Here is a 23735-nt window from a genome sequence, read left to right as displayed (position 1 = left end):
CTTTTCTACAAGTTTGAAAACTTTCATAATAAGAATTGTGAGGCGCAGCCGGGCTAATTGCCGGAACTGGAACGGTCTGCTGGGCCCCGGCCGCGCGGGCTCTTCGGGGCTGGCAGGTGTGCAGCGAGTGCATCTGAGAAGTGATGGCCCCAGGCGCGGGCGACCCAGGGTAGCGCTGGCGAGACGGCGGGGCCCGGCCCGGGCAGCGATGGGGCTCCTTCGGCTGCTTCTCATCGTGGTGCTGGCTTCGGTAACCCGGGGGGCCTGTTGAGAAAAAAAAAAAAAAAATTGTGAATACAGACTGTTGATCTCCATAACAAGAGAAACCTCAAATGATTTCTCTCCTGATCCCACTCCAGTCAGTTTAAGAGGAAGAGACATTGGAAACTGCAAGTATAAATAACCATTTCAAAAGGTTTTACTTTAAGGGGGAACAGAACAATATTGAAATAGGTGGAGGGAGATAAAGGGTCCAAAGAAAGGCTATGGTAATATGGCAGGAATAGTATATTTTATGCTGAAGGAAATATGCAGTAGTGCAAAAGCTAATTCAAGAGAGGGAAGAATTTCTGGAAGTATGCCCTCAACTAGGTGAAGGGGAATGAGATTTACTATGGTAGACAGGTCAACTGTAGACACAGATGCAGGTAGTTGATAATGATGTTGGGGGCTTGTAGAAGTTGTCTTCTGATTGCTTGGCTTTTCTTGGTTAGGTAGGAATACATAGAGGAAGTGGAATATGGAAAGCTGGTAGTACTTCCAGGCAGTATTAAATAATCATCTGAGGAGAGGTGTTATGAATTTTAAGTGAAAACTATTGTATGCTTAAGTGTTTTCCAACAGTTAACGTTCAGCTGCAGGAGTATAGGTGGGGAAGAATTTAAGTTAAAATGAGGGTTTTGCTTTTTTCCTGGATGACTAGAGAGGGCAAGGGGAACAAGAAAGTTGAGTATAAGCAAGTGATTACAATGACAGACCTTGGAACTGAAGCAGCTAAGGCAGAGTGGAGGACAAGATCCTTTGGTGAAGAAGAAAGTAAATCATGGATATTGGGAAGATCACCCATGGGGATACTAAAATCAAGGATTATGACAGGAGTTATGACAAGCTGGTTTTAGCCAAGATGAAAAATCCCCATATTCCAGGTCTCCCCTTAGACAACTAAAAAATCCAACAAAAGGAAAATGGAAAGCTACATAGGGACCTTGCAACTTGAGGAATGACACAGTAGTGTGTTCTCTGTTTTGTAATTATTTTCATGTATCCTGAACAGGGCACCTAAGAAGCTTTCAACCCAAGCCATCAACAGGCACAGATAAAAATGATTTTTAAAAAGCTTGTTTCCCCAAGCCAAAGGACTTGAAAAACAATGGCCTCAGAACAGAAAGCCTTTTAGACAATACCCATCTGGCTCCAGTCAAAACACTAATGGCAAATGCACAGCCCCTTTTCTGGTTTCAGCTGGCCTGAGAAGGAAATCCATATTCTCAATATTCCGCACCCCCCCCCCCCACCCCGCCAAATGCACAAAAATGCTGGTGAGTGTCCCTGTTCCCCTAGTGGTGTAGTGTTGGTAAAACCATGAGGAGATCACATCACCCAGCCCACACTTAGAGGCAGGTGATCGTCTGAATGATCGCCTAAGTTAGAGTAGGTACAGCTGAGCAAGGAGCTGCTCTTTCATCCCCTACCCAATAGAATTAGGTGACACTGTTAGCACAGATAAGAAAGCTGAGCTTCAACTCCCACATAGCCACAAGCAGACTTCACAATGATGCATGAGTCACAGCTAATCAGCACTCTTCTTCCCTCCCACCCATCCCAAGTTTCAGCAGATCTAGCACGTAGCTGACCCTCCACCCTCAATTGGCAGCAACAAGACTCAAGGAGGTGGTAAGGGGAGTGGACACAATTTCCCCTTTCCCACCACTGGTGTCAGTGAGGCCCAATGGGGAACTTAGCATCCACACCCAACTGGAAGCAACAGACACACTGAATATGGTGTGAGGCAGTGTGATTCAGCATGACCGTGCTTCTCCCTGCCCTTGTGTCAGTGGGTAGGACACTGAACACCCACAGCCAAGCAGCATCAGTAAGGTATAAGGAAGTGCTGCCAGGTGAGGCTAACAACTTTACATCCCCCTCCCTCAGTGGCATGAGCCCAGGGTGTAACTGAGCTTACACCACAAAGAAGGACCAAGGAATGAGACACTGTAAATTGGGCCTCAATTTCTGTGAAGCTGTCAGTAATCCTGGTGGGCAAGCTGAACTTCCACTCTATGCATGCATCACGAGGCTGTTTGTCAGGACTCCACATTTGCTGGAGAGGTGTTGGTGAGACACAGGGAAGTTGAACCCATGCATCCACCAGAATCTTGCACTACATCTTGACAGGGGAAGTCCCTGCTAAGAGACAGTATTAAATATGATCCACAGTATTGGAATTCAACATCTTAGTCTGTTCAGACTGCTGTGACAGGATGTCATAGATTAGATGGCTTCAGTTCAGTCACTCAGTCATGTCTGACTCTTTGTGACCCCACTGACTCCAGCATGCCAGGCCTACCTGTCCATCACCAATTCCTGGAGTTCACTCAAACTCATGTCCATTAAGTTGGTGATGCCATCCAACCATCTCATCCTCTGTCATCCCCTTCTCCACCTGCCTTCAATCTTTCCCAGCATCAGAGTCTTTTCAGATGACTCAGTTCTTCCAATTAGGTGGCCAAAGCATTGGAGTTTAAGCTTTAGCATCAGTCTGTCCAATGAATATTCAGTACTGATTTCCTTTAGGATGGACTGGTTGGATCTCCTTGTAGTCCAAGGGATTCTCAAGAGTCTCCGCCAACACCACAGTTCAAAAGCATCAATTCTTTGGCGCTCAGCCTTCTTTATAGTCCAACTCTCACATCCATACATGACTACTGGCAAAACCATAGCTTTGACTAGACAGACCTTTGTTGGCAAAGCAGTGTCTCTGCTTTTGAACATGCTGTCTAGGTTGACCATAACTTTTCTTCCAAGGAGCAAGCATCTTTTAATTTCATGTCTGCAGTCACCATCTCCAGTGATTTTGGAGCCCCCCCAAAATAAAGTCTGTCAGTGTTTCCATTGTTTCCCCATCTATTTGCCATGAAGAATTACTCACAGTTCTGGAGGCCAGAAGTCCAAGATCAAGGCACCAGCAGATCTCGTACCTGGGTCATAGATGGCAGTCTTTTCACTGTGTCTTACATGGAGGAAGGGGTAAGTAATCTCTCTGGGGCCTCTTTAATGAAGGCATAGATCTTGTTCATCAAGGCTCTGCCCTTGTGTCCTAATCCCCGACTCCCCAAAGATCTCACCTCCAGATAACAGCATGTTGGGAATTTGGTTTCAGCATATGAACTTCCAGGTAACACAAACATTCAGTTTATAGCAACATTCCCCCAAAGCTATGATATAAAAATAAAAATTAATCAAGAACCAGGAAAAAATAAACTCAACACAAATCAAAAAAGCAACCAACAAATCCCAAGGACATACAGTGTATGTTCCCCAACCATAGAGGAATCTAACTAGAAGTCAACAATGTCAAAAAACTTCTTTAAGGACTTGAAAATTAAACACTTATAAATAATCCCTGAGTCAAAGAATAATTCTTAAGGAAAATAGAAATACATAGATCTTAATGACAACAAAAATACGATATGTCAAATTACATAGGACACAGCTAAATCAGTGCAGAGTTAAATTTTTAACATTAATCTTTAGATTAGAAAGGAATAATCAAAAATCAATAATTTCCCACATCAAGAAATTAGCAAAGGACAAAATAAATTCTATGTAAGAAGAAAGTAAACAAAAGGAGCAGAAATTAATAAATTGAAAATAAAGAGCTATAGAGAAGAATCAATAGAAAAGCTGTTTTTTAAGTATCAGTAAAACTGACAGACCTCTAAAGAGACCAATAATTTAAAATTTTAAAAACATATAATTCCAACATCAAGAATGGAAAAAGTAATATCACTATGGATCTTGCAGTAATAATAAGGATAGTAAGGGAATGTCATGAACAGCTGTAGGTACACACATAAATTGGAAACTGAGGAGAAATGGACAAATTCGTTGCAAACCACAAAGTCAAACTACTGAAGTTTAACCAAAATTAAGCAGACAATCCGAGTCGTCCTCTAACCATTAAAGAAGTTGAATTGGCAATTAAAGAACTCCTGCAAAGGAGATCTCCAGGCCCAGATGGTTCACAGGAGAATTCCACCAAATATTTAAAAGAGAATTGACTCCAAATTTACATAATTTCTTCTAGAAAGCTGAAGAAGAGGCACTCCCCAACTCACCTTATGAATTTAGTGTTACCCTGTTACTAATATCAGGCTGAAGTAGAAAGGAAAAAAAAAATAAATGAAAAGGGAAAAACCTAGGTCAATATCTCAAACAAAGCTGCCAAATTCATCAACAAAATATTTGAAAATCAAACCTGGCAAAGATAATTACCATGAGCAAGTTGTTTTTATTCTAAGTGTGTAAAACTAGTACAACATTTGAAAAGTCAGTTAATGTAATCCACCATATCAAGAAGAAAAACCACATAACTTTAGTAACTGTAGAACAAACGTTTGATAAAATCCAATGCCTATCACGATTTAAAAAAAAAAAAATCAGACAACCAGGAGAAGAGCAGTTTTTTTCATTCTCACAGATAGCCCACATCTCAGAACCAACAATTGTACATCAAATACTTTCTTGTTTTTGGAATATTTTTGACTTACCATTTGCTGCACCTCCCTACCTCTATGTCTGATGCATCGCTGACATTCTTTGGCCATCCTCTCCTATTTATAAGATACATGATTACATTGTGCCCACCTGGAAAAGGTAGGCTCCACTCCTAATTTAAGGTCACCTGATGACTAACCTAATTATATCTGCAAGTTGCTTTACAGCAGTACCTAGTTTAGTACTTGATTGAATAATGAGGTATAGCAATCTTGGAAATTTCAAGTTATGCCTAAATTCAGAAAAATCTCCATATGGACAGGGACTGCTGCTGCTAAGTCGTGTCAGTCGTGTCAGACTCTGTGTGACCCCATAGACCCATAGATGGCAGCTCACCAGGCTCCCCTGTCCCTGGGGTTCTCCAGGCAAGAACACTGGAGTGGGTTGCCATTTACTTCTCCAATGCATGAAAGTGAAAAGTGAAAGTGAAGTCGTTCAGTCGTGTTCGACTCTTAGCGACCCCATGGACTGCAGCCTACCAGGCTCCTCTGTCCATGGGATTTTCCAGGCAGGAGTACTGGAGTGGGGTGCCATTGCCTTCTCCGATGGACAGGGACAGGAAGTCTTAAAGGATGAATTCTATTTAACTATCTTCCTTTTTCTATTCCTATATTTATTAAATACTTACTGAATATATGTACTCAGATTGTGCCAGATGAAAGGGATAAAGAGGTGAATAAAATCCAGTCCCTGGATCTGGTAATCTTGCAGCAAATACCTAGAGGTAAAGTTTGTGGTGGATCCCAAGACATGAAAAGACATGATGCAGGAAGAAGAATGCATTGGGGCAAGTGCTATGACAGCTAAAAAGAGGGCCACCTGAACCAGATTAAAGAAGAACAACGTTTACAATATATAGTTTTCCAGACTTAAGGTTATATCTAAGAAATGGGAGGCAGGTGAAGAGATCTTAAGGCAGGGTATGTGAAGCCTGGATAGAGATAACAGGGATTTCCAAAAAAAGAGTATAGCTCAATGGGAGTGGTTTTGATGGGAGGTTGGAGAAGGACAGTAATACTCCAGGTTTTTGGTCCATAGTAACCATCCTTGCTGTGTTTCTTATTTGAGATATACAAGATAAATGTTTCTATTTTTTAAATTAATTTATTTTTTATTGAAGGATAACTGGTTTACAGAATTTTGCTGTTTTCTGTCAAACTGAGGAATTTATTTACAGGGCAACAATGGAGAAACAGACATAGAGAATAGACTTATGAACATGGGGGAGGGGAGGAGGGGATGAGATGTATGGAAATGTTTGTATTTTATAAGCAATAACTTTTAAAATTATAATTGTTGATAGTATATTTTCTTTCTGTCATTCTTTTGACTATTGAAGGAAAAGAGGGATGTTGAAAGTTAGGTAAAATTGAGTTATACAAACAAAACAAATATTTCCCTATGACCTCTGGGCACATATTTAAGTCCGTCATTTACAGGAACCACTGCAGTGCCCAGTTTGTACAGTTCACACTACTGGGATCCTATTTTTCCTTCCCAAATAAAATTTTCCTCCATAAGGACTTTTCTTTTTCTTTTTAACTTCTCTTAGGAGGAACAGCTTGGGGTGAGGAGACATTTCATGGTGGGGCAAGTGAAAGACTCCTGAAGAAAACAGTATGAGTGACTATTTTGACATTGACCATACTGTCTTAAAATGTTTTGGATGAAAAAAAAAAAAATGGCCCATGAAAACAAAATCCAGTCTAGCACCAAATATCCTGGTTCCAGGTCAGGAAAACATTGTACTTAGTGCACATGTAATCTAACTGGATATATTAAAAATGTTCTAGAGATATTACTTTAGGTATAATGTGTGTCGTGATCTTCAATTTAAGTCTGAATTTGGCAATAAGGAGTTCATGATTTGAGCCACAGTCAGCTCTCAGTCTTGTTTTTGCTTACTGTATAGAGGCTCTCCATCTGTGGCTGCAAAGAATATAATAAATCTGACTTTGGGATGTGTATTCTCTTCAGAGAAGGCAATGGCAACCCACTCCAGTACTCTTGCCTGGAAAATCCCATGGACAGAGGAGCCTCGTAGGCTGCAGTCCATGGGGTCACTAAGAGTCAGACACGACTGAGCAACTTCACTTTCACTCTTCACTTTCATGCATTGGAGAAGGAAATGGCAACCCACTCCAGTGTTCTTGCCTGGAGAATCCCAGGGACAGGGGAGCCTGGTGGGCTGCCGTCTATGGGGTTGCATAGAGTCACACACGACTGAATCGACGCAGCAGCAGCAGCAGAGTCTTCTCTTGTGTTGTTGGAAGAAGGTGTGTGCTATGACCAGTGTGTTCTCATAGCAAAAATCTATTAGCTTTTGTCCTGCTTCATTCTGTACTCCAAGGCCAAATTTGCCTGTTACTCCAGGTATTTCTTGACTACCTACGTTTAGCATTCCAGTCCCCAATAATGAAAAGATGATCTTTTTTGGGTGTTAGTTCTAGAAGGTCTTGTAGGTCTTCATAGAACTGTTCAAATTTAGCTTCCTCAGCATTACTAGTTGGGGCATAGACTTGGATTACTGTGATATTGAATGGTTTACCTTGAAAATGAACAGAGATCATTCTGTCATTTTTGAGATTGCGTCCAAGTACTGCATTTCAGACTCTCTTCTTGACTATGATGGCTACTCCATTTCTTCTAAGAAATTCTTGCCCACAGTGGTAGATATAATGGTCATCTGAGTTAAATTCACCCATTCCAGTCCATTATAGTTCACTGATTCCTAGAATGTCGACGTTCACTCTTGCCATCTCCTGTTTGACCACTTCCAATTTGCCTTGATTCATGGACCTAACATTCCAGGTTCCTATGCAATATTGCTCTTTACAGCATCGGGCTTTACTTCCATCAGCAGTCACAGGTGGGTGTTGTTTTTTCTTTGGCTGCATCTCTTCATTCTTTCTGGAGTTATTTCTCCACTGATCTCCAGTAGCATATTGGAAACCTACCGACCTGCGGAGTTCATCTTTCAGTGTCCTATCTTTTTGCCTTTTCATACTGTTCATGGGGTTCTCAAGGCAAGAATAAAGAAGTGGTTTGCTATTCCCTCTCTGGTGGGCCATCTTTTGTCAGAACTCTCTACCATGACCCATCTGTCTTAGGTGGCCCTACAAGGCATGGCTCATAGTTTCATTGAGTTAGACAAGGCTGTGGTCCATGTGATCAGCTTGATTAGTTTTTTATGATTGTGATTTTCCATCTGTCTGCCCTCTGATGGAGAAGGATAAGAGGATTATGGAAGCTTTTTGGTGGGAAAGATTGACTGAGGGGAAAGTGGGTCTTGTTCTGATGGGTGAGGCCATGCTCAGTAAATCTGAAAAAAATTGAAGAAAGTAGGGAAAACCACTAGACCATTCAGGTATGACCTACATCAAATCCCTTAAAATTATACAGTTAAAGTGATAAATAGATTAAAGGGATTAGATCTGATAGACAGAGTGCCTGAAGAACTATGGATGGAGGTTCATGACATTGTACAGGAGGCAGGGATCAAGACCATCCCAAAGAAAAAGAAGTGCGAAGGGCAAAATGGTTGTCTGAGGAGGCCTTACAAATAGCTGAGAAAAGAAGAGAAGTGAAAGGCAAAGGAGAAAAGGAAAGATATACCCATTTGAATGCAGAGTTCCAAAGAATAGCAAGGAGAGATAAGAAAGCCTTCCTCAGTGATCAGTTCAAAGAAATAGAGGAAAACAATAGAATGGGAAAGAATAGAGATCTCTTCAAGGACATTAGAGATGCCAAGGAAATGTTTCATGCAAAGATGGGCACAATAAAGGACAGAAATGGTATGGACCTAACAGAAGCAGAAGATATTAAGAAGTGGCAAGAATACGAGAAGAACTATACAAAAAAGATCTTCATGTCCCAAATAACCATGATGTTGTGATCCCTCACATAGAGCCAGACATCCTGGAATGTGAAGTCAAGTGGGCCTTAGGACACATCACTACAAATAAATCTAGTGGAGGTGATGGAATTCCAAATGAGCTACTTCAAATCCTAAAAGATGATGCTGTGAAAGTGCTGCACTCAATATGCCAGCAAATTTGGAAAACTCAGCCGTGGCCACAGGAGTGGAAATCCTGTGAAATCCCTAAGAAAGGCAATGCCAAAAATGCTCAAACTACCACACAATTGCACTCATCTCACACACTAGCAAAGTAATGCTCAAAATTCTCTGAGCCAGGCTTCAGCAGAACATGAACCATGAACTTCCAGATGTGCACGCTGGATTTAGAAAAGCAGAGGAACCAGAGATCAAATTGATAACATCTGTTGCATCATCAAAAAAGCAAGTGAGTTCCAGAAAAACATCTACTTCTACTTTATTGACTATGCAAAAGCCTTTGACTGTGTGGATCGCAATAAACTGTAGAAAATTCTGAAATTCTTTGCCAAAAAACGTCCATCTAGTTAAAGCTATGATTTTTCCAGTAGTCATGTATGGATGTGAGAGTTGGACTATAAAGAAAGCTGAGCACCAAAGAATTGATGCTTTTGAACTGTGGTGTTGGAGAAGGCTCTTGAGAGTCCCTTGAACTGCAAGGAGATCCAACCAGTCCATCCTAAAGGGAATCAGTCCTGAATATTCATTGGAAGGACTGATACTGAACCTGAAGCTCCAATGCTTTGACCATCTGACATGAATAACTGACTCATCTGAAAAGACCCTGGTGCTGGGAAAGATTGAAGGTGGCAGGAGAAGGGAACGACAGAGGATGAGATGTGTGAATGGCATCATCGATTCAATGGGCATGAAGTTGAGAAAGTTCCAGGAGTTGGTGATGGACAGGGAAGCCTGTCCTGCTTCCGTCTATGGGGTTGCAAAGAGTCAGACACAACTCTGCAACTGAACTGAACTGAACTATGTGTCATGAATACTTTCAAAATGATTTAAGGCTTAGTCACTCTTAAATGGACTTCCCAGTGACACTAGTGGTATAGAACCCATCATCCAATGCAGAAGATATAAGAGATGCGGGTTTGATCCCTGGGTCAGGAAAAATCCCTGAAGGGCATGGCAATCCACCCCAGTATTCTTGCCTGGAGAAGCCCATGGATACAGCAGCCTGACAGGCTACAGTCTATAGGGTCACACAGAAGCAACTTAGCATGCCCACACACTTAAATAGTGCAAAATGAGAGATGATTAGACAAAGGCCATCTTAACATTCAGTTCCAGTTCTAGTTCTTCCAGGAAATCTTCCCTGACCCTGCTCTCTTTCAGCTATTAATGCTGAGCCAGGTGCCTCCTCTTTTTCTGTCTGACCATAAGGCCCAGTGCTTCTTTCTGTTGTAGCATATGTCTCCTGAAGGTGGGAGAGTGTTGATATTTTAGGATGGACCTTAGTCCCCACATGAACAATTGAAATGAATACACTTGAAAGTGAAAGTCGCTCAGTTGTGTCTGACCCTTCGCTGTCACGGTCTTCATAGACTGGGACCTGGGGACTGGAGTCGATGAGAAAAGGATGCAGGGGACCCAAGTCTCGAATGAAACAAGGGTACTTTATTTGCAGAAATGCATGCTGATATATAGTCAATAAAATGATTACTCAGCCATTAAAAAGAATGAAATTCCACTAGTTGCAACAAAATGGATAGTCCTAAAAGGTCACTGAAGGGAATCACTGAAGGGAATCCAAGCAGGTACTCTTTCCCATGATCTCAGTCCTGAGAGGTGCGTGCAGCTCTGTTTGTTCCTGTTTTCCAGGAATTGATAAGGAACAGTGAGTCCTTGAGAAACAGCACACAAAGGAAGAAAACAACATATTGGATCCCTTAAAGTTGAACATGCCCTGACACTTCGTGACTCTATGGACTGTCTAGTCCATGAAACTCTCTAGGCCAGAATACTGGAGTGTAGCCTTTCCCTTCTCAAGGGGATCTTCCCAACCCAGGGATCGAATTGAGGTCCCTGGATTGTGGGAGGATTATTTACCAGCTAAGCCACAAGGGAAGCCCCAAAATACTGGAGTGGGTAGCCTATCCCTTCTCCAGCAGATCTTCTCAACCCAGGAATTGAACCAGGGTCTCCTGCATTGCAGGTGGATTTGTTACCAACTGACCTATCAGGGAAGCCCTGAGTACACTTGAAAATTGAGATAAACCCCACATTGGGCCCCTGGTCTGGGAAGTAAGAACTGTCATGTTAGGGAAGACCATACAGAAACCCCTGAAATCACCTGAAAATGATACTAAATCCAAACAGTATCTTATAATCGTGAGGGAGGATATGGTTAAGATTAGTGACATCATCAAACATCTGAAGGATACAGGAGTCATAGCCTTTATATTTCTATTTAATTTTCCAAACTGGACCCTGCAGAAAATGGCCAGATCCTGAAAAATGACTGAATACAACCAAAAGTAGTCATCTTGATTGTAGAAACCGTGTCAGACATGGTATCTTTGTTGCGTATTCAATCGTGTCCAAATCTTTGTGACTCTATGGACTGTAGCCACGAGACTCCTCTGTCCATGGGATTCTCCAGGCAAGAATAGTGGAGCGGGTTGTCAATTCCTTCTCCAAGGGATCTTCCTGACCCAGGAATCAGACCCATGTCTTTTGCCCATGTCGCCTGCATTGCATGCAGATTCTTTACTGCTGAGCCACCAGGGAAGCCCTTTGCCAGAGCATATTAACAAACCCTCTGATGCATCCCATGCCACCACTGATTCAAGGGAAATACTCTTTTACATTCTAATTAGCCAAGTGTATCAGAAATAATTTTCATTTATATAGAATCAATAGCATGCATTTATAATATCACGGCTCTGTTAACCTTCTTGCACTCTGTTATAATCTGAAGAAAAAACAAATGTTTTCCCTTGGATTTACTCTTAATTTTCAAATATAAGATATAGCAATGTTAATTATATTTATCTTGTAATATATATTTTTTTAAAACTCAGATCTGCACTTACATTAGCCAAATTTTCCAAGAATTAAACAAGGAGGAATCAAGTGGAGATCCTGGGGATTAAACCCAGGATCTCATACATGCAAAACCTGTGCTCTACCACTGAGCTACATTCCCAGGCTGGTGTAATGCTTGGTAATAAATCTTGTCACTGTATAACCAAAGAAACATTCCTGAACCAAAACTTTTACTTAAAAAACAAATACTATGTCATATGGATATAATTTTGATAAAAGAAATTGGAGAATATTATAGACAGTAGTTCAATTACGGCTTCATAAGAGATGTAATATTTTATCCTTCATAGAGGGAGTAAAGCCACAATTAACAAATGATTTTCAAAGAGGTGAGAGAGAGGTTATATCAAGAAAACAAAGACAGAGGTATGATGATCCAGAAATCCATTCCTTTATGAGGATCCAATTAAATTATGTATTATTTCCATGTTGCATTATAAAAATGATATAAGCTCACTATTGATACTTTAGAATATATATGTATAATATCTGAGATAACAGCTTTTCCACATAGGGTTACTCTTTTCCAGTCTATCTTTTAGAATGAATTGGATATACAGCTCTCTATTCTGTTTTAGTCCTATTTGCATTATCTAATCTACATTTCCCCCACATTTTCCCCAAATAAAATTTAAAGGTCTGAATTTTACACGATTATATGAATGTGCTCTAATTTATTTTATCCCATTCCCTACACTTAAATGTTTAAAATTTTCTATTTCTCCTTCTTATACAATAGCTCTGGGGAGGCCATCAGTATTTATTAATATATGTCTGCATTTTTGATTATTTCCTTATAATATAGTCCCCAAAGTGTAATTTCTACATTGTAATGATTGAGATTTTTTGAACATTGCTACAGATTGCTGTTTGTCTCCATAAGTTTATAAAATTTGTACTAAAGTTCAACCAGCAATTTTTGGTGCTTTTTTTCATAATACCTTGTCATAACTGAGTATCTGTCTCCTTTTAGAATTCAATAAGTAAAAAATGGTATATCATAAATATTTAGTTTTGCATTTCTGTGATCATAGTTTTCAATGTTTATTTCATAATTTTAATTTTGGATGTATATACCCATGACTTGTTTAGTTCCTACTTTTCAAATCAGAATCTCAGGTTTCTTATTAATATATGAAGTTTTAATAATAAAACAATTTAAAATGCTATTAAAATTTCCAAGCATTACAAAAACAAAAATCCTCTTTCCCCATATGTATCTATTGCTAACACTTGTCTTGATAGTACAATTTTACTTCATATAACATTTTCTGAGCAATAATCAACACTGAATTGACAAGCCAGGGTTCTCATTGCAGACTCCACCATATCTTTCTGTGTGACCTTGAAAATGTAGACAACAGATTTGATTCTAATGCAGAGACAGCAGGTGCCCACCCATTCATCCATTCACTCATTTATTCATTCTTAAGTCTATTATTTTAATTAGTACCCCATGGAGAGAACTTGGAAATTTTCCATCCCTACACCTCTCCCAAAGCTGCTGGATGCCTGAAATGTAACCATTAGAGAATCATTTTAGGGATTATTGATCTGGAGACAGAGCTATCAAGAGGTTCAACTATAAAAAGTCAAGCAACAGGCAAATAACTGGCTCCTTCTAGCCATTCCATTCAGTTCTTCCACTCCCCTCCAGTACACCAAGCAGAGCTTTGGGGAAAATTCCTTCTGTAGGGTCTCTTATCCCTTTCTTCTCATTTCACAGCTTTTGATTTATATTGGAAGGATCATGGTGAGGTTTCATGAGATTTATTTGGAAGTAAAGGAGGGTTGCTTTCCTGAACAGTTGTAGGTAAGAAGCTCAGGATACAGAGTATTTCATGCCCACTCATCTCATGAGGTATTGGAGTAGGAGTCCCATTACCTTTCTCCTGAATAAGAGTATCTTCCTCTTCTGGGTGGTAGGTGGGTTTGGGATCTGGATGCATCTGTCTCAGGGCTAGGATTAAGGTGAAAGATCAGGACAGAGCCTAGGTTAGAATGAGGGAAGTAACTAAGCTATGTGAGTGCAGGGTTGGATCCTGTATTTATGTAAAGTTTTGTCCATCATAGATTTTTTCATTGATTTAGAATTTTTAAAACATGACATTAAAATAATGTGCATTTTAATTTACTTTAATTTTCTTTTTTTGCCCTGTTGTGCACCATGTGGGATCCTAGTTTCCCAATAGGGATCAGAACCTGTACGCCCTGCAGTAGAAGCACGGTTTTAACCATTGGACCACCAAGCAAGTCCGACTGACTGACGTTTTCATGGCCCCTAAAATTCTGTGTCCTTGTTGAGTGTTTCAGATGCTTGAGCCCAATCCTGGCCCTGACTTTATTTCCTAGAGATGGAAGGGGCTTATCATTACCTGCAAGCTCAGTGTTAACCAGAGCTTGATGATTCCCAAATCGGGTCCATAGCTGTCACTTTAAGAGACCATTTTGGCTTTCTTCCATATTGATCTGCTCTAGCACTGGGTGATTTCCACAAGTTTGAGTCTATGCCCTGGTCCATCTCTATCTTGTGACAACTTAGCAATTATTTCTCATTTGGCATTTATCTTGGCTGAACAATAAGACAAGAGGAAAAGATATCATGTACTCCAGAACCTTCCACAGATGTTGGTTCAGTAAGTTAACATAGGTGGAGTTGGGGATGATGGGGAGAAGGACATATTTCTTCCAGGTTCTGAAGTGGCAGGGGCCTGCAGAAGATACACTATTAAACATGGATTCCCAAGCCTAGTTTCATACTACAATTACCTGAAGAACTTTCAAAAATACCTATATCTGGGTTCTAACCTCAGCCTTTCACTTAATTGGCCCAGGGTAGGGCTGAGTAAATGGGGTTTTGCAAAGCTCCTCAGAGGACATTATTGTGAAACCAAACTCGAAAATCACTATGTCTGGATGGCGGAGGAATAAGACGGGGAGACCACATTCTCCCCCAAAACTCATTGAAAGAACATTTGAACACAGAAAATTCCACAAAACAACTTCTAATACTGGAAGAGAACTTCAGGCATCCAGAAAGGCAGCCTTCCAAAGGAGGTAGGACAAAATATAAAAGATAAAAAGAGAGACAAAAGAGGTAGGGATGGAGATCTGTTCTGGGAGGGGAGTCTTTAAAAAGACAGAAGTGGACAAACACCAGGAAACACTCTCACCAGACAATCTGTGGCGAGCATTGGAACTTCAGAGGGCAACATAACCGGGAGGAAAAATAAATAAATAATTAAAACCCACAGATTATGTGCCTAACGGCAACTCCCAGGGGAGAACCAGCGCAGACACTCACATCTGCCACTAGTAAGCAGGGACTGGACAGGGAGGCACGGGCTGTATTGCTTAGGGTAAGGACTGGGCATGAATGCCCCAAGGGCAATCTGAAGGAACTAACTTCAGATAGCAACCCATACTGTGGGATAGCTATCCTGCGAAAAGCCCTAACCTAAGACACTGCCAGGCCCACTCACAGAACAAAGGACTGAGCAGAGCTAGCCAGCTGTGGATCAGCCCATCCCCCACTGGAGACAGGCAGGCGAGGGCAACCAGAGCTGGAAGGGGCAACTGTGGCCCCAGAGAGGCATCCTCTACCAAACAGCAAGCAGGCTTCGTTACTAACCAAGACTTCTTGGGATTCTGGATGGTCGACATCTGCCGGAGGGTCGCAACCAGAGATCAGCTCCCCAGAAGAGACACACGGCACACCTGAGATGGCACGCTGGTTGTACACCCAGAAAACCGAGCGGCTGGGACTGGGGAGGTGATAAGATGCAGCCCCCAACTGGGGATGACCGTGCTTACCAAGCACCTGGTCACCTGAGCTGCTCAGACCTGGGAAGGGCACAAAACACAGGCCCAACCAAGTCTGCGCCTTTGTGGAGTACATCAGAACCTGAACCTGAGCAGCTTAGACCTGGAAAGTGCATGTAACCCAGGGCCCACCTCAGAAAGTTCCTGGCAGAGCAACCTAGAGCCTGAAGAGTGTAGACTGGGAAAAAGCACACACAGCTTGAGTGGGGGCAGACCCAGTGTGACCAAGACACTGCAAGCACTCACCATACATACCAGTGATGTTTGTTTGCAGTGTTCCTCCCTCCCCACAGCATGACTGAACAATTAAGCCTAAAAAAGTGACCACCACCGGCCCCTTGTGTCAGGGTGGAAATTAGACACTGAAGAGACCAGCAAACAGAAGAAGCTAAAATAAACAGAGGGAAACCTTTGGAAGTGACAGGTGCAATAGATTAAAACCCTGCAGTTAGCACCGACTACATAGGAAGGCGGTTATAGATCTTGAGAAATATAAGCCAGATCAAGGAACTATCTGAAAATGAACTGACCCCACACTGTCCAAAACAACACCAGAGAAAGTCCTAAATATATTTTTACTATTATCATTTTTTTAACTTTAATTTTTTTTTAAATTTTTAAGTCCTCTATTTCTCCTTTACTTTTCATTTTATAAACTACTATTACTTTGGAAAATAAAAGACCCTATTTTTAAAGCAAAATTCATATATATATATATATATATATATATATATATATATATATATATATAAATAATTTTTGTGACTTTGTTTTTTTCTTTAATATTGTATTTTTGAGAATCTAACCTCTACTCTAGATTTTTAATCTTTGCTTTTTGGTATTTGTTATCAATTTTCTACCTTTAAGAACCCAATCTTCAGTACCCATTTTTACTTGGGAGCATGATTACTGGCTTGATTGCTCTCTCACTCTTTTGACTCTCCTTCTTCTCCACCAGGTCACCTCTACTTGTCCCTCCCCCTTCTCTTCTCTACCCAACTCTGTGAATCTCTTTGTGTGTTCCAGGCTGTGGAGAACAATCAGGGAACTGATTACTGGCTAGATATGTCTCTCTCCTTTTGATTCCCCCTTTAATTTTCCTGGCCACCTCTGTCTCCTTCCTGCCTCTTCTCTTCTCTGTGTAACCCCATGAACATCTCTGAGGGATGAAGACTATGGAGAGCACATAGGGAAGTGATTACTGGCTAGCTTGCTCTCTCCCCTTTTGATTCCCCCTCTTTTCCTCCTGGTCACCTCTATCTCCTTCCTCCCTCTTCTCTTCTCCATGTAACTCTGTGTACCTCTCCAGGTGTCCCTCACTGTGGAGAAACATTTCATCATTAATCTACATTTTTTATCATTGGTGTTGTATAGATGGAGAAGTCTTGAGGCTACTGTAAGAATAAGACTGAAAACCAGAGGCAGAAGGCTTAAGTCAAAATCCTGAGAACACCAGAGAACTCCTGATACCAGGGAACATTATCGATAGGAGGTCATCAAATGCCTCCATACCTACACTGAAACCAAGCACCACCAAGGGCCAACAAGTTATAGAGAAAGATATACCAAACAAATTAACCAGCAACACAGGAACATAGCCCTTAGCTTCTATATACAGACTGCCCAAAGACACACCAAACCCACTGACATCTCAGAATTCATTACTGGACACTTCATTGCACTCCAGAGAGAAATCCAGTTCCACATGCCAGAAAACCGACACAAGCTTCCCTAACCAGGAAACCTTGACAAGCCACCCATACAACCCCACCCACAGTGAGGAACCTCCACAATAAAGAGGAACCACAAACTGCCATAATACGGAAAGGTCACCCCAAACACAGCAATATAAACAAGACAAAAAGGCAGAGAAATTTCCAGCAGGTAAAGGAACAGGATAAATGCCCCCCAACCAAACAAAAGAGGAAGAGATAGGGAATCTACCTGTTAAAGAATTCTGAATAATGATAGTGAAAATGATCCAGAATCTTGAAAACAAAATGGAGTTACAGATAAATAGCCTGGAGACAAGAATCGAGAAGATGCAAGAAAGGTTTAACAAGGACCTAGAAGAAATAAGAAAGAACCAATCAATAATGAATAATGCAATACATGAAATCAAAAACACTCTGGAGTGAATCAACACTGGAATAATGGAGGCAGAAGATAGAATAAATGAGGTAGAAGATAGAATGGTAGAAATAAATGAAGCAGAGAGGAAAAAAGAAAAAAAAAAGAATTAAAAGAAATGAGGACAACCTCAGAGACCTCTGGGACAATGTTAAATGCCCCAACATTTGAATCATCAGAGTCCCAGAAGAAGAAGACAAAAAGAAAGACCATGAGAAAATACTTGAGGAGATAGTAGTTGAAAACTTCCTTAAAATGGGGAAGGAAATAGTTACCCAAGTCCCAGAAACCCAGAGAGTCCCAAATAGGATAAACCCAAGGTGAAACACCCCAAGACATATGTTAATCAAATTAACAAAGATCAAACACAAAGAACAAATATTAAAAGCAGCAAGGGAAAAACAACAAATAACACACAAGGGGATTCCCCTAAGGAATAACAGCTGATCTTTCAATAGGAACTCTTCAGGCCAGAAGGGAATGGCAGGATATATTTAAAGTGAAGATAGAGAAAACCTACAACCTGGATTACTGTACCCAGGAAGGATCTCATTAAAATATGAAGGAGAAATCAAAAACTTTACAGACAAGCAAAAGTTGAGAGAATTCAGAACCACGAAACCAGCTCTCCAACAAATGCTAAAGGATCTTCTCTAGACAGGAAACACAAAAAGGGGGTATAAATTCGAACCCAAAACAACAAAGTAAATGGCAATGGCATCATACTTATCAATAATTACCTTAAATGTAAATGGGTTGAATGCCCCAACCAAAAGACAAACACTGGCTGAATGGATACAAAAAAAGACCCCTATTTATGTTATCTACAAGAGACCCACCTCAAAACAAGGGGCACATACAGACTGAAAGTGAAGGGCTGGAAAAAGATATTTCATGCAAATAGAGACCAAAAGAAAGCAGGAGTAGCAATACTCATAACAGATAAAACAGACTTTAAAACAAAGGCTGTGAAAAGAGACAAAGAAGGACAATACATAATGATCAAAGGATTAATCCAAGAAGAAGATATAACAATTATAAATATATATGCACACAACATCGAAGCACCACAATATGTAAGACAAATGTTAACAAGTATGAAAGGGGAACTTAACAATAATCTAATAATAGTGGGGGATTTTAATACCCCACTCACACCTATGGGTAGATCAACTAAACAGAAAATTAACAAGGAAACACAACCTTTAAATGATATAATAGACCAGTTAGCCCTAATTGATATCTATAGGATATTTCACCCCAAAACAATGAATTTCAACTTTTTCTCAAGTGCACATGGAACCTTCTCCAAGATAGATCACATCCTGGGCCATAAATCTAGCCTTGGTAAATTCAAAAAAAATTGAAATCATTCCAAGCATCTTTTCTGACCACAGTGCAGTAAGATTAGATCTCAATTACAGGATAAAAACTATTACAAATTCCAACATATGGAGGCTGAACAAAACACTGCTGAATAAACAACAAAACACAGAAGAAATAAAAATATGCATACAAACCAATGAAAATTAAAACACAACAACTCAAAACCTATGGGACACTGTAAAAGCAGTGCTGGGGGAAGGTTCATAGGAATACAGGCTTACCTAAACAAACAAGAAAAAAGTCAAATAAACAACCTAACTGCACACCTAAAGCAACTAGAAAAGGAAGAAATGAAGAACCACAGGGTTAGTAGAAGGAAAGAAATCTTTAAAAATTAGGGCACAAATAAATGCAAAAGAAACAAAAGAGACCATAACAAAAATAAACAAAACCAAAAGCTGGTTCTTTGAGAAGACAAATAAAATTGACAAACCATTAACCAGTCTCACAAGAAACAAAGAGAGAAAAATCAAATCAACGAAATTAGAAATGAAAATGGAGAGATCACAACAGACAACATAGAAATACAAAAGATCATAAGAGACTACTATCAGCAACTATATGCGAATAAAATCGACAACTTGGAAGAAATGGACAAATTTTTAGAAAATTACAACTTTCCAAAACTGAACCAGGAAGAAACAGAAAATCTTAACAGACCCATCACGAGCACAGAAATTGAAACGGTAATCAGAAATCTTCCAGCAAACAAAAGCCCAGGACCAGACGGCTTCGGAGCTGAATTCTACCAAAAATTTAGAGAAGAGGTAACACCTATCCTACTCAAACTCTTCCAGAAAATTGCATAGGAAAGTAAGCTCCCAAACACATTCTATGAGGCCACCATTACCCTAATACCAAAACCTGACAAAGATGCCACATAAAAAGAAAACTACAGGCCAATATCACTGATGAACATAGATGCAAAAATCCTTAACAAAATTCTAGCAAACATAATCCAACAACATATTAGAAAGATCATACATCATGATCAAGTGGGCTTTATCCCAGGGCTGCAAGGATTCTTCAATATCTGCAAAACAACCAATGTAATACACCACATTAACAAATTGAAAAATAAAAAGCATATGATTATTTCAATAGATCCAGAGAAAACCTTTGACAAAATTCAACATCCATTTATGCTAAATCCCCTCAAGAAAGCAGGAACATAGCTCAACATAATAAAAGCTATACATGACAAACCCACAGCAAACATTATCCTCAATGGTGAAAAATTGAAAGCATTTCCCCTAAAGTCAGGAACAAGACAAGGGTGCCCACTCTCACCACTACTATTCAACATAGTTTTGGAGGTTTTGGCCACAGCAATCAGAGCAGAAAAAGAAATAAAAGGAATCCAAATTGGAAAAGAAGAAGTAAAACCCTCACTGTTTGCAGATGACATGATCCTCTACATAGAAAACCCTAAAGACTCCACCAGAAAATTACTAGAGCTAATCAATGAATATAGTAACATTTCAGGATATAAAATTAAAACACAGAAATACCTTGCATTCCTATACATTAACAATGAGAAAACAGAAAAAGAAATTAAGGAAACAATTCCATTCATCATTGCAAAGTAAAGAAAAAAATACTTAGGAATATATCTATTTAAAGAAACAAAAGACCTAGATATATAAAACTATAAAACACTGGTGAAAGAAATCAAAGAGGAAACACATAGATGGAGAAATATACTGTGTTCATGGATTGGAAAAATCAATAAAGTGAAAATGAATATACTACCCAAAGCAATCTATAGATTCAATGCAATCCCTATCAAGCTACCGATGGTATTTTTCAGAGAACTAGAACAAATAATTTCACAATTTGTATAGAAATACAAGAAACTTCGAAAGCCAAAGCAATCTTAATAAAGAAGAATGGAACTGGAGGAATCAACCTGCCTGACATCAGGCTCTACTACAAAGCCACAGTCATCAAGACAGTATGGTACTGGCACAAAGCCAGAAATATAGATCAATGGAACAAAATAGAAAGCCCAGAGATAAATCCATGCACCTATGGACACCTTATCTTTGACAAAGGAGGCAAGAATATACAATGGAGAAAAGAAAATCTCTTTAACAAGTGGTGCTGGGAAAACTGGTCAACCACTTGTAAAAGAACGAAACTAGAACACTTTCTAACACCATACACAAAAATAAACTCAAACTGGATTAAAGATCTAAACATGAGACCAGAAACTATAAAACTCCTAGAGGAAAACATAGGCAAAACACTCTCTGACATAAACCACAGCAGGATCCTCAATGACCTATCTCCCAGAATATTGGAAATAAAAGCAAAAATAAACAATAGTGCACAACAAAGGAAACTATAAACAAGGTGAAAAGACAGCCTTCAGAATGGGAGGAAATAATAGCAAATGAAGCAACTGACAAAGAATTAATCTCAAAAATATACAAGCAACAACTGCAGCTCAATTCCAGAAAAATAAAAGACCCAATCAAAAAGTGGGCCAAAGAACTAAACAGACATTTTTCCAAAGAAGACATACAACACATGTTTGTTGGCTAACAAAGACATGAAAGGATGCTCAACATCACTCATTATCAGAGAAATGCAAATCAAAACCACAATGAGGTACCATTTTATGACAGTCAAAATGGCTGCTATCCAAAAGTCTACAAGCAATAAATGCTGGAGAGGGTGTGGAGAAAAGGGAACCCTCTTACACTGTTGGTGGGAATGCAAACTAGTACAGCCACTATGGAGAACAGTGTGGAGATTCCTTAAAAAACTGGAAATAGAACTGCCTTATGATCCAGCAATCCCACTGCTGGGCATACACACTGAGGAAACCAGAACTGAAAGAGACATGTGTACCCCAATGTTCGTCGCAGCACTGTTTATAATAGCCAGGACATGGAAGCAACCTAGATGTCCATCAGCAGATGAATGGATAAGAAAGCTATGGTACATATACACAATGGAGTATTACTCAGCCATTAAAAAGAATACATTTGAATCAGTTCTAATAAGGTGGATGAAACTGGAGCCTATTATACAGAGTGAAGTAAGCCAGAAAGAAAAACACCAATACAGTATACTAATGCATATATATGGAATTTAGAAAGATGGTAACAATAACCCTGTATACGAGACAGCAAAAGAGACACTTATATATAGAACAGTCTTTTGGACTCTGTGGGAGAGGGAGAGAGTGGGAAGATTTGGGAGAATGGCATTGAAATATGTATAATATCATATATGAAATGAGTTGCCAGTCCAGGTTCAATGCACGATACTGGATGCTTGGGGCTGGTGCACTGGGATGACCCAGAGGGATGGTATGGGGAGGATGGAGGGAGGAGGGTTCAGGATGGGGAACACATGTATACCTGTGGCAGATTAATTTTGCAAAAAAAAAAAAAAAAAGAAACTGGAAATATAACTGCCATATGACCCAGCAATCCCACTGCTAGGCATACACAACGAAGAAATCAAAATAGAAAGAGACACATGTACCACAATGTTCATCACAGCACTGTTTATAATAGCGAGGACATGGAAGCAACCTGGATGTCCCTCAGCAGATGACTGGATAAGAAAGCTGTGGTACATATACACAATGGAATATTACTCCACCATTAAAAAGAATACATTTGTTCAGTTCTAATGAGGTGGATGAAACTGGAGCCTATTATACCGAGTGAAGTAAGCCAGAAAGAAAAACACCAATACAGTATACTAATGCATATATATGGAATAGAGAGAGATGGTAATAATAATAATAACAATGCCATTCTCCCAAATCATCCCACCCTCTCCCTCTCCCACAGAGTCCAAAAGACTGTTCTATACATCTGCGTCTCTTTTGCTTTCTCACATACAGGGTTATTATTACCATCTTTCTAAATTCCATATATATGCGTTAGTATACTGTATTGGTGTTTTTCTTTCTGGCTTACTTCACCCTGTATAATAGTCTCCAGTTTCATCCACCTCATTAGAACTGATTCAAATGTATTCTTTTTAATGGCTGAGTAATATTCCAGATAATCACGATGGTGTGATCAGTCACCTAGAGCCAGATATCCTGGAGTGTGAAGTCAAGTGGGCCTTAGAAAGCATCACTACAAACACAGCTAGTGGAGGTAATGGAATTCCAGTTGAGCTATTTTAAATTCTGAAAGATGATGCTGTGAAAGTGCTACACTCAATATGCTAGCAAATTTGGAAAACTCAGCAGCAGCCACAGGACTGGAAAAGGTCAGTTTTCATTCCAATCCCAAAGAAAGGCAATGCCAAAGAATGCTCAAACTACCGCACAATTGCACTCATCTCATACGCTAGTAAAGTAATGCTCAAAATTCTCCAAGCCAGGCTTCAGCAATATGTGAACAGTGAACTTCCAGATGTTCAAGCTGGTTTTAGAAAAGGTAGAGGAATTAGAGACCAAGTTGCCAACATCCACTTTATCATCAAAAAGCAAGAGAGTTCCAGAAAAACATCTATTTCTGCTTTATGGACTATGCCAAAGGCTTTGACTGTGTGGATCACATTAAACTGTGGAAAATTCTGAAAGAGATGGGAATACCAGACCACCTGACCTGCCTCGTGAGAAATTTGTATGCAGGTCAGGAAGCAACAGTTAGAACTGGACATGGTACAACAGACTGGTTCCAAATAGGAAAAGGAG

The sequence above is a fragment of the Bos indicus genome, chromosome X (genome assembly GCF_029378745.1).
Source record: "Bos indicus isolate NIAB-ARS_2022 breed Sahiwal x Tharparkar chromosome X, NIAB-ARS_B.indTharparkar_mat_pri_1.0, whole genome shotgun sequence".
Taxonomy (NCBI): Eukaryota; Metazoa; Chordata; class Mammalia; order Artiodactyla; family Bovidae; genus Bos; species Bos indicus.
This window is presented reverse-complemented; position numbering follows the sequence as displayed.